Below are 11,436 nucleotides of genomic sequence, written 5' to 3' on the forward strand. Positions count from 1 at the left end.
TCTATCTTGTGATTTATTGGGCGGCTTCTTGCCAGTGAATGAGACTGATCCCAGCCACAGTCTCTTGGTTTTGCATCATCCAAACTTGTGGGGTTTGCTGATTTAGGAATCATTCTGTTCTTTATAGCTCTTCTGTTGGCTGCTTCTAAATAAGGAGAACCATTCTCCAGCTTGCGTTATAAAACTCATGTTTGTTTTGTTTTGGTTTGGCTTTTTAAATTTTATTTGAAGGGGTTTCAAGAAGATCCAAAGCAACATAAGATGAATTGTAGATCAGCGAATGTCAACTGGGGGTAAGGAGGGATAAGAGCTTTTTCAAACTACACAGCTTGAAAAGATGCTGCCATCCATCTTGTCCAATGCAGTATTTGAGAATCACTGCAGTAGAGTGACGATAGAAGATTAGAACCTGGAACCCAGGCTCTATTTACATTTCCTCCACCAACTCCCTAATTGTTCTGGGATTCTGGTTTCCCCTCTGGTCAGTTACACTTACATGTTCATCTGCATATTTTGAATTTGATAAATCATCTACCTACCTCTTCTTACTCAGATTTCATGCTCTAAATGCAGAATTTATTTATAGATTCCAGAGGGGAGGTGGGTAGGGAAATGGGCAAAATGGGTGAAGGGGAGTGGGAGGTACAGGCTTCCAGTTATGGAATGAATAAGTCACAGGGATAAAAAGTACAGCATAGAGAATTTAAAAAAAAAGTGATTTAAATTCCAAAGAATAAAACATATAATGAAAAAGCTATCATGGAAAAAAATATATTTAGACTGTCTCTAAACTTACCCCAAACAGCAAAGCTGGTTAATTAAGTCTTGGTCCCCCCTCAAGTAAACAGATAGTCATTCGTAGCTGGAGGATCCTGTTTCAAAATGATATCCATTCATTCATTGGGGTGCAATTTAGGTGTGTTATCCAAGCTTTTGAGGAAGATCCCTTTGCCCAGATAAATGGTAGAGTACTGACAGAACCCAACAGAACCAGTCAGTTACAAACCCATAGAGGGGTGAGTGTGTAGCTTGAAGACCTTTATGAGACATCTCAGAGACCCCTTGGATTTGGTACTTTCCACCAATTAATTACCTGAGCTCATCTCATTCCTGGCCAAGTGGTATTTCCTCTTTAGCGTTCTCTAGAAAGCCTCATCTTACCCTGCCCCACCCCCAACTTTAGTTCTGATAACCCTAGTTCTCCCAAGGGTTCTAGGAGGCGATAGCTCTTATCTGGCCCCTGCAATCTGTGTTCCCTTTTCTGGGCTCACCTGTCTCCTCAAAGAGCAAAGCCTAATGTGTTCATTATCTGGTCCTTTACAGAAAAAGTTTGTCACCCCATGGACTAGAGTACTTGTGGTTCCTCCATTGAGAACTTGCAGTTCTTGAGGACGCGTCCAGCTGGAATACATTCCTGGCTTCTCATCGTTCCCTCACTCAGTATCTCCTCAGGAAGTCACATGAGGTATAGGATTGGTGAACTTGAGAGAAGGAACCAAGCTTAGGTCAGCCCTCATCTTCTCAGAGCCAGCCTGTCACGGGCAATATAAATTCTGGTCCATTCTCTGTCATGCAGTATGGAACCAACACAAGTCACTCTGCTCTCAAACTCTATCTCAGGGGTAGCTTCACACTAACCCAAGCTCACAGAGAATGCTGTATAGCCAAAATTAAAGTGTATTCCATTTTTGGGGTGCCTGGCTAGCTCAGTCACTAGAGCATGGGACTGTTGATCTCAAGGTTGTGAGTTCCAGCCCCACATTGGGCCTAGCGCTCACTTAAAAAATGATAATAATAAATAAATAGAGTGTATCCCATTTTAATAATAAATGCAACCAGCTAGCAAATGGACCCTCATATCAGCAGACTGGGGGGCATTTTCTTCCTGTAGACAGGGAACAAAATGATTTCAGTTCTGTACTTAGAGCATGAAATCTGAGTAAGGAGAGGTAGGTAGATGGCTAATCCTTTGCCACAGAGACCTGAGAGCTCAAGTCCCTGAGCCAAGGCCCCTTCTCCCCTGAACAGTATTTGGGAAGGTGCTCTCAACTTCTGGCTTCTTAGGCTTAGGTCTTCCATGCTATACACTGACAGAACCTCTGCCCACCACCTCTATTCATCCAGGTTTTCTCCAAACAATTGACTAGTTTTACACTTTTTAAATTAACAGTCACATTCTGGTGCTTGCCATTCTAAAATCACCCCCAGGTCACCTTGGCTGAAGTTATGGGTGTTTCCAAAGTCTTCAGTTACACATGGGTTACCTATCAGTTTACTCCTTCAGTCAACTTATAATCTGTGTGAGAGTGTGTGTGTGTGTGTGTGTCTTACTGATTGAACTCTTAGAAGGCAACCTCATTTCCTATTTCTATGGGAAGATACTTTACTATTACCCCATTGGTTGCCAACAAGGTATCTTTGAGCTCTTTGGGAAGAAAGCCTTTTAGTATAACAGTTTTTATTTTACTTTGATGCTAATTCAAGCACCTGATCTCATATTGCAATAACTACTGAGACAGAGCTAATGATGACAAATATCTAGCAAAGACTCTCAGTGTAACTCATGTTTTTTTAACCTCTGTTAAATAGTCTTATGCAATAAAGTCAACACATCTTTAAGATCTCTGATTTGTTTCCAAAGGAAGTGGATAAAAATATTTTACTCTTAAGCAAAGAAATAGCCAATTGGATGCCTCTGACAACTGGAATCAGCCTCAGATCAGAAATGGCTTTCCCCACTCTCTTCCCTTTTTTCCTCCCCAAACATCTCTCCTGTGTTATGCATAGTTTTGTGCACTGTAGATACAAGAGTGAAAATACGATCTAATAGAAGATTCTTTTTTTAAAAAAGAGATTTTACTTACTTGTTTATTTGAGAGAGAGGGACAGAGAGTAGGGAAAGAAGCAGATGGAGAGGGACAAGCAGACTCTGCACTGAGCCCAGAGCCTGATGTGGGGCTCGATCCCATAACCCTGAGATCATGACCTGAGCCAAAATCAAGAGTAGGATGCTTAACCGACTGAATCACCCAGCTGCCCCCTAATAGAAGATTCTAGACTCAATGGGGTTTACATTATAGTTGAGGGAGACAGACTATTAAAAAAAACAAATAAATAAACAATAAAAATATTAGCAACTGCTAAGTGCCATACAGAGAATGAGACTGAATAATGCAATAGTGACTGCTTTAGATGGGTGTCAGTGAAGCCCTCTCTGAAGGGCAACATTTAAGCTGAGACCTGAAACACAGAGGAGCCAATCACAGCAAGATGTGGGTAAAGAACATTACAGGTAGAAGAGGCCCTGGGACAAAGGGGTGGAGCAGGTTTGGTGAGTACGGGAAGAGAAGGGTAGTGCAGCTGGAGTGTGGCCAGCAAGGAGGAGGGTGGCAATATGTCTTATCCAGAGCATAGGATGTGGAATGTATGGAGAGGCAAATACCTTGATATTTCCTCATGGAGAGGGACCATGGAAACTATAACTGCTTTACACTGCCTCATGTTTTTGCTCTAAGGAAAAGTGGGTATATAATATGGGTTGGTTCAGTCTCCACAGCATTGTCTCTGGCCAAGCCCATTTGTGTGTCTTTTCCAGATTTACCAAGTGATACATGTTCCAAATCAGACAAATGGCATTTGAGAAGAACAAAAGGGCAAGGATGTGGAAAATTCATCATCACGCCCTTCAACATCTCAGTGGTCAGATGTTTAAAAGCCAAGGATAGAAGGATACGTGAATGTTTTTTGATGAATTGCAAGATGAAAGCCACGTGAATGACTTTTTGTGAATCATTTTATTATACCTGATAAACTTACCCTCTTGGAGAGATGTGGGTATCAACATTCTCAGTCTCAAAATGTATCTTCCAGCTCAGTGATGTGTGTGTGCTAAGGAAAGGATAAATCAGGCCTCAAAATGTATGTTGGCTCTGAGGTTTGCAGGCTCCTAAACTCATTGTTCTCAGTTCATTCAGGAGAGAATTGATTCACATTAACCAGAGTTATAATAGATTGATTAATAAATCACAATGCCATTCATTCATTACCTGTGAGAGCTATAACTACCAGCTGAAATTCATATCTCATGGCACACACTCTTCCTGGTAGGAAAATCTGTTAAGAAATCAAATTAAAGTCAGAAGGTTAAATGTTAAATATGGAACCTGAACAAATCAATTTGGATGTGTCAAAGGGTTATTTTCATTAACCAATGTCAGCCTGATACAGCCTTTTTTTTTCACTATGAGGACATACAGTCCCAGCTGGGCAAATGATCTACTCTTCAGCTGGACAGGGAAGGCTAGTGCTGGAGAAACACTGGCAAAGTCTGACTCCCAGACTTTCATTTCTCTAAGTCTGGGCCGCTGTTTCCCAAAGGGTGGTCAAAAGGCCACCTACAGTAAATTTGCCTTTGGTGTTCATTAGAAATGCATTTTTCTAGGCCCCATCCCACACTTCTGAATCAAAATCTCTGGTCTTGGGCTGGGAACATCAATTTTAACTAGTTTTCTGGGGAACTGTAAACACACTGATGTTTTGAAAACACTGCCAGCTGCTAAGCTATATAATTCAGGCAAGTTAGTTACTTAACTTCTCCAAGCCTCAGTTTACTTGTCTGTAAAATAGAGATGATAATAGGTCTTATCTTCTAGGGTTATTGCTGGGATCAAGTGAGTCAAGACATGCAAAGCTCTTAGAACAGTGTCTGGCACCTGGTAAGCCCAAAATACATGCTTGCTATTATTATTCCCACCAACGTTATTGTTCCCATCTTCACTGTCATTATTCAGCCCACTACATTACTGTTTGATCACAGATTTAAATTTTTTTATCAAGCAAAGCCAAGTTTACTGGCTACCGTAATAAGGAAAAGTGTGCTCTTGACAGAGGCTTACTAGCCTCTCTCGGATTGTTTTTCATAGATGAGATTTCAGGGTGTCTGCTTCTTAAGGATGAAAAAGATAGTATCCTAAGGCATTTCAAATCATGCAGCAGGATGGATTTATTTTGGGGAAGGCTTCTAATGGCATCTACAATGTCTGACTTAAAGCTTCTATGTGATCTCGGAGTTTGACACATCCTAGCCCTGTCTTGAAAGTCCATTGTGAAAAAAAAAAAAGAAAGAAAAGAAAAGAAAAAAGAAGAAAGTAAATTTGTGGGGCGCCTGGGTGGCTCAGTCGGTTAAGCGACTGCCTTCGGCTCAGGTCATGATCCCAGGGTCCTGGGATCAAGTCCCACATGGGGCTCCCTGCTCTGCGGGGAGCCTGCTTCTCCCTCTCCCCCTCCCCCTGCTGGTGTTCCCTCTCTCGCTGTGTCTCTCTCTGTCAAATAAATAAATAGAATCTTTAAAAAAAAAAAAAAGGAAAGAAAGAAAGTAAATTTGCTTCTTACTTCAGGTCGGGGCTAAAATTTGTCTGTCTACTGACAACAGCAACATACGAACTTGTTTAAAGTCACCTCCCTGAATGTTGTCACTTGTTATGAATCACCCTCATATTTACACTCTCCTTTAACAAATGAACAAAATGTAGAAATAGAGTCCTCCTGAGTCATATGGGCCAAGTGATAGTGATTCTAATTAAACAAGGTGGAATCTTGGAGACACCATGCTGGCTCACTTGGAAGCACGGTACCACACCCCATTTTTGCAACTTGTCAGAGTTTGTAAATGGAACTTAGAACAGCAACATTCCTATCAACTCTCTCTTCATCTGAATACTTTAGAGCAGCTTATAAACATTAATTAAGCCTCAAAACATCCCTGTGACACGGATAATTACTAGTCGTTCCTGCATTTGAGATGGGCGCATTAAAGGAAGAGGTTAAATGAAGTTAATTCTTCAGGTTAAGCTGATTCAGCAGCAAAACCACTCAGGGAGCTTTTCTCATCATTGCAATCTAAATAGTTCTGCAACTAATTTCCTCAAACTCAAGCATAACATTTAAAACTGAGTCGTAGGAAAATGAACACAGGTTTGCCCAAACAAAAATTAGAAGTCTAACCTGGTGAAGAGCAAGGGATTAGCTACTGGGTTAGCTACTCTGACTTCCTTTAAGTCCAATCTGCTTACAGCGCTGGACCTCTCCCCTTCTAATCAGTATGGATTCTTGTTCCTCCCTCTCATTTCCACTTCGCAGTAAGCTGGGAGCCTACGTTCTCGGTCTGCAGTGGGAAGAAACAGCCAGTTACTGATGGCGGGTATGACCTAAACAGCCTGCTGAGAGCCACGCCTACCAGACCCACAAGGCTCCGCCTGGCCCCACCCCATTTCACTGGCCTGCTGAGTCGGATAACGTAGCCCAGCTCCCAGGTCACAGGCTGGAAAGGCCCTGTGCTATTTTTAGCTGGGTCCAGGGCTCAAGGCACTAAATCTGGGTAGGTAGCTGAGATTGAGTTCTAGCTTTTAAAAATAACTTCTTTTTTCTCTTGTTACAATTCATCATGTCTTCATTTTCGACTTTTTTGGAAAATATAGCTGAGAAAAAGGTGATAACATTTAGAACACATAGCAAAAAGAAGAAAGTTAAAATGACCCGTAATACTCTTTATTAAAGTGTAATATATATAGAGAGAGAGAGAATGAGGTGTATTAATCTTATATATACATACTGATACACTTTTATTTAAGTATATTCTTGTTTAACCACCACCTCGACATCATAAAGGACACTCCAGCACTCCAGAAAATTCTTACTTGCCACTTCCTGGTCAGTATCCCTGTACCCTGTAGGTAAATTCTATATTGACTTGTACTACTTTTAATTAGTTTTATCTGTTTTTGAATTTCATATAAAAGGAATCATAAACACTTTTCGTGTCTTCCTTTTTTCACTCATGATGTCTATGAGGTTCATCCATATTGTTACGTGTAGCAGTGGATTGACTTTTGTTTTTGCTGTCTAAAATTCCACAAAGTTAATACTAACTTGTTCCCAAATTTTGATTATTAAAAATAAGGCTGCCATGAGCATTTTGTCCATGTATTTTAGTGATCCTGTGCACTCACCTCTGTTGGGTACACACCTAGGAGTAGAATTGCTAAGTCATAGGGTAGTCAGATCTGGCTTTTGTAGATGGGCCAGTTTTCCAAACTGGCTGTACTATTTTATAGTCCCCATCAGCAATGTGTGAGAGTTCCAATATATACCCTCCCAACCCTTGATAGTCTTAGTCTTTTCAATTTTAGCCATTCTGAAGAGTACGAGTTGATATCTTATTGCGGTTTTCATTTGCATTTCTCTGGTGACTAATGATGTTAAACACTTTTTCAGACATTAGGGGACATCTTCTTCCATGAAATGCCTGTCCAAGTCTTTTGCCCATTTTTAAATTGGCTTGTTTGTCTTTTTCTTATTGGTTTATAGAATTCAAGTGCTTTGTTGGATACATATATATTTATATATTATATACACACATACATATATATATATCTATATATATCTTCTCTCAGTCTGTGACTTACCCTTTCACAAAACTTTTTAATTTTAATGAAGTCCAACTTAATTGATCTTTCCTTTGTTTTTTGTATCCTGTTTAATAAGTCTTTGACTGCCCTGAGGTCATGAAAATAGTCTCCTATGCTTTCTTCAGAAGCTTTATTGTCTTACCATTTAGGTCTCAATCCATCTCCAGTTAGCCATTTGTGTATGGTGTGAAGTAGAGGTCAAAGCTCATTTGTTTTCATTGAAATACCTAATTGCTCTATAATAATTTATTGAAAAGACCATTTTCCTCTGCCACATATGTGTGAGTCTGTTCCTGGGCTCTATATTCTCTTCTACTAGTTTGTCCATTTTTGCACCAATATCACAGTATCTTAATTACTATAATTTTATGTTACATCTTTTAATCTGATAGTAAAACCCACCAAATTTGTTCTTCTCTTCAAGATCTTCTTGTCTATTTTGAATTCTTTGCATTTCCATATACATTTTAGGGACAGCTTGTCAACTGTGACCACCATGATGCCCCCCACCAAGAAAAAGGTAGTTGAGATATTTATTAGGAGTCCATTGAATCTATAGGTTAATTTGGAGAAGATGGATTTTTTTTTTTTAAGATTTTATTTATTTATTTGACAGAGAGAGACATAGCGAGAGAGGGAACACAAGGAGGGAGAGTGGGGGAGGGAGAAGCAGGCTTCCCACGGAGCAGGGAGCCTGATGCAGGGCTCAATACCAGGACCCTGGGACCATGACCTGAGCCGAAGGCAGCCACTTAACAACTGAGCCACCCAGGTGCCCCAGAAGATCGATATCTTAATACAGAATTTTCCAATTCATGAACATGATATATGACTTCATTTATTTAACTTCTTTAATTATTGTTCACTTTCTAAAAACTTAACAATAGATTAAGTATATCTAAGACTGTCACTAAATATTCTTTTACAATATGATTTGTAATGCTCCATAGTATTCTACTCTATGAAAGCACCATAGTTAAACTCTTAACCATTAGGCATTAAGTTATTTCTAATTTTTTACAGTATGAAAAACCCTGTGATGATCATCATTGTAGACATCAGAGCAAATAGACCACTGTTGAGGAGGACTTTTGAGAGGAGTCAAAGTTCTTTCCTTCTCTCTCTCTTTTGCTTTTTTCCTTATCACTTGCAGATAGCCATCAACGTGTGTGTGCGCGCGCGCATGCGCGCGCAGTGCACACACACACACACACACACCCAGAGTACAATACATAATTGACAGAAGGTGTTAAATGTTTCTTCTCATGCTCTGAGTAGTTTAAACATTACATTTACGTTTCTCATGGCTCAAGCAAATCCCATTCTACACAGGAGTATCTGGGATTTTATTTAAAACTAGAAAACATTCTACTCACCCCAGCTACTGGAGAAAATTTGGTTTCAGCTACTAAAAAAATGACAACTTTGTGGCATTAAGTAAATCAGATTCTTGGGCCCTCAGAACCCTCATCCATAAAAAGAATAAGAACAATGACAGTAAAGTTCCTCCAAGCCCTAACGTTCTATTGTTTTACTTAATGGATGCCATTGATAGAGACAAACTAGATGAAGTTAAACAAACAAAATACATCAAATCATAAAATATATATTTAAAGGAAAACACAGAATGAAGAAAAATACCTATGCTAAATATAAAAGATATGATCTGCCCATCCAAAATATATTGATAGTAATTGATACAAATACATAGAGTCAAATATGTATGACCCGTATCTAATTATATTCCATAAATAATCCAGGGGAGTGAATCAAAAATTTGCACATTTGATTACAATTGTAGTAAATCATCATCTGGAAAAATGAAGAAGCTCATTAAAAATGCCAATTAAAATGACATTAATGTACTACTACCCACCTATTAAACTAGCAAAAATAAATAGAAATGATAAAAACCCAGTGAGGTCAAATTGTGGAGAAACGTATTATTTAATGGCTGCATAATATTCTGTACAGAAAAATAAAACTATTGCTTCACTAGTTTCCTATTTCAGTTGTCACTGAACAAGTCTTGCCAAAGAACATTCTGTAAATACATATAAGAGCTGTAAAATTGTTCCTTTCATTAACTGATAATTCCACTTTGGGAAATATACTACAGGGAAATAATGGAAATGAAAATTAAAAGTTCACAAAAATACTAATAACTGCATTTTTTTATTAACAAAGGTTTGGACATAGCCCAAATGTTGCAGTCAAGAAACAGCTAAGTAAAGGGGGGAGCAAAGTCTTTCAAAGAAGATTTGCTTAGTTCTTCGTTCAACAAATATTTGAAGGACTATTAAGAGGAGATAGAAGATTTTTTAAAAAGAGAATGACATCTAGTCTCATCCTTCATGGAACTCAAACTCAGGGAGATAGATGTAATAATTATAGGCAATGTGTCTTGAGGACTTACTAAGTAGGAGGTACTATTTAAGTGCTTTAGATGTATTAACTCTTACAATTCACAACAACCTGTGAGGTGGGTATTGTCATTATCCCTGGAGCACAATGATGAAATAACTTGCTCAAGTATTCCAGTATAGAGAAATATCATCATCTTTTAAATTAATCCCTACTCATTAGGCCCAGCTGATAAGTAACAGGGCTGGGAATGAAATGGAGATTGGGCGGCTGCAGAGCATGAACTCTGACCCCTGCACAAAATACCATTGCCCTTTTATGCAGAAATAATGGAGAGATAAGTAGCAGTAGGTGCAAAGTACCACGAGAGCACTGAGAATGAACTTGTGCACTTGGCAGGGGTGGAGGGTGGAGGGCAGGCCAAAGGCGGGGGCAACTCAGGGAGGACAGAATATGGCAAAGTGGGCAGAGGCAAGTGGATTGTGCAAGGTGCTGCTCAGTGTTTAGCTTTCACCTTGAAGGTGATGTGCAGGGCCTGAAAGATGTGAGAGTGTGGGTGGGAGGGTGAGACCAGGGAGGTTTCTGCAGCTGCCCAAGTGAAAAGAGAGGCACATTTGCACAGAGGCAGTATCAGTGAAGATGAAGAAGAGGGACCAAATGATGACAGGCTGAGCCCCGCCAATACACAGAAATGTGTTTATGGAATAAGTGGGCTGGGGAGAGGGGAAGGGGGCAAAGAGCACAAAATGGCTTATAAAATACTGATCACTTCTGAAAGTGGGTAGGCATACATACTCAACTCCAAGGGTGCAAACAAGGGGAGAGAACGAACCCAGATTGAGGGCTCACCATGTCCTGAAGTAGGTTCTTTATGAGTGTGAGCTCATTCAGTGCTCCCAACTAGTTCCGCCAGGGAGGCATCATTATTCCTATTTTACTAGTGGGGACACTGAGGTCCCCAGAATGTAGAAGAGATGCCTGAGGGGTGAGCTTGTCTGTAGTGGAGCTGGGGTGTGAGCCCTGGTCTGTATGATCCCAAGTTCCTGCTCTTGCTACTCTATCATAGAATCTTCCTCATTCTGGAAGAAAGAGTATAACACGTTCTTTTCTTCCATGAAGTTTGGATCTGAACAACTGAGGGAGAAATTCAAACCTGGAAAACTAGCATGGGAAAGAGTAACTAGGAATCATCTTTGATCCACCACTCTCCTTCATCCCCCTGTAAATCCTGCACCACCAACTTCTGCTAATCCCATCTCCCAGGTAACTCCAGATGCTTCCTCCTCCTCATTCCCAGTGCCGTCACTGTAGGGTAGCTAGGGTCAGCCCAATCCTGCCCAGGCTGGTCTTATGATAGCAGGCTAATTTACTTAAATGGCATTATATCCTGCTCGTTCTCTGATCAAACATTTTGAAAGGAACTCTTCAAGACTTCTGAATGAAGTTGCTTCCTAAATGCTCCTCCTGTTTCTGCTCTTGTATCCCCACCTTCTGAGTGATTAGGTCATGCCTCTGCTCTCAACCCTCCAGTGGCTCCCAATACATTCAGAATACAATCTTAGGTCCTTAACATGGCTTACTCTATCCGGCCCTTCTCTGCATCTGA

The 11,436-nt window shown here is 40.1% G+C and overlaps 1 long non-coding RNA gene across 1 annotated transcript; it reads right to left on the reverse strand.

The window, feature by feature from the left end:
* Positions 1-742: 742 nt before the first annotated feature.
* Positions 743-6,165, reverse strand: LOC118007415. Its single transcript, XR_004678413.1, has 3 exons — positions 6,004-6,165; positions 4,047-4,113; positions 743-1,532 (listed from the first exon to the last, which is right to left on the reverse strand). It is a non-coding gene; the product is annotated as an uncharacterized LOC118007415 (long non-coding RNA).
* Between the last annotated feature and the right edge of the window lie 5,271 nt (positions 6,166-11,436).

This window comes from Mirounga leonina, unplaced genomic scaffold, assembly GCF_011800145.1.
Source record: "Mirounga leonina isolate KUSES-001 unplaced genomic scaffold, KU_Mleo_1.0 Mir_125, whole genome shotgun sequence".
In the NCBI taxonomy this organism is placed as follows: Eukaryota; Metazoa; Chordata; class Mammalia; order Carnivora; family Phocidae; genus Mirounga; species Mirounga leonina.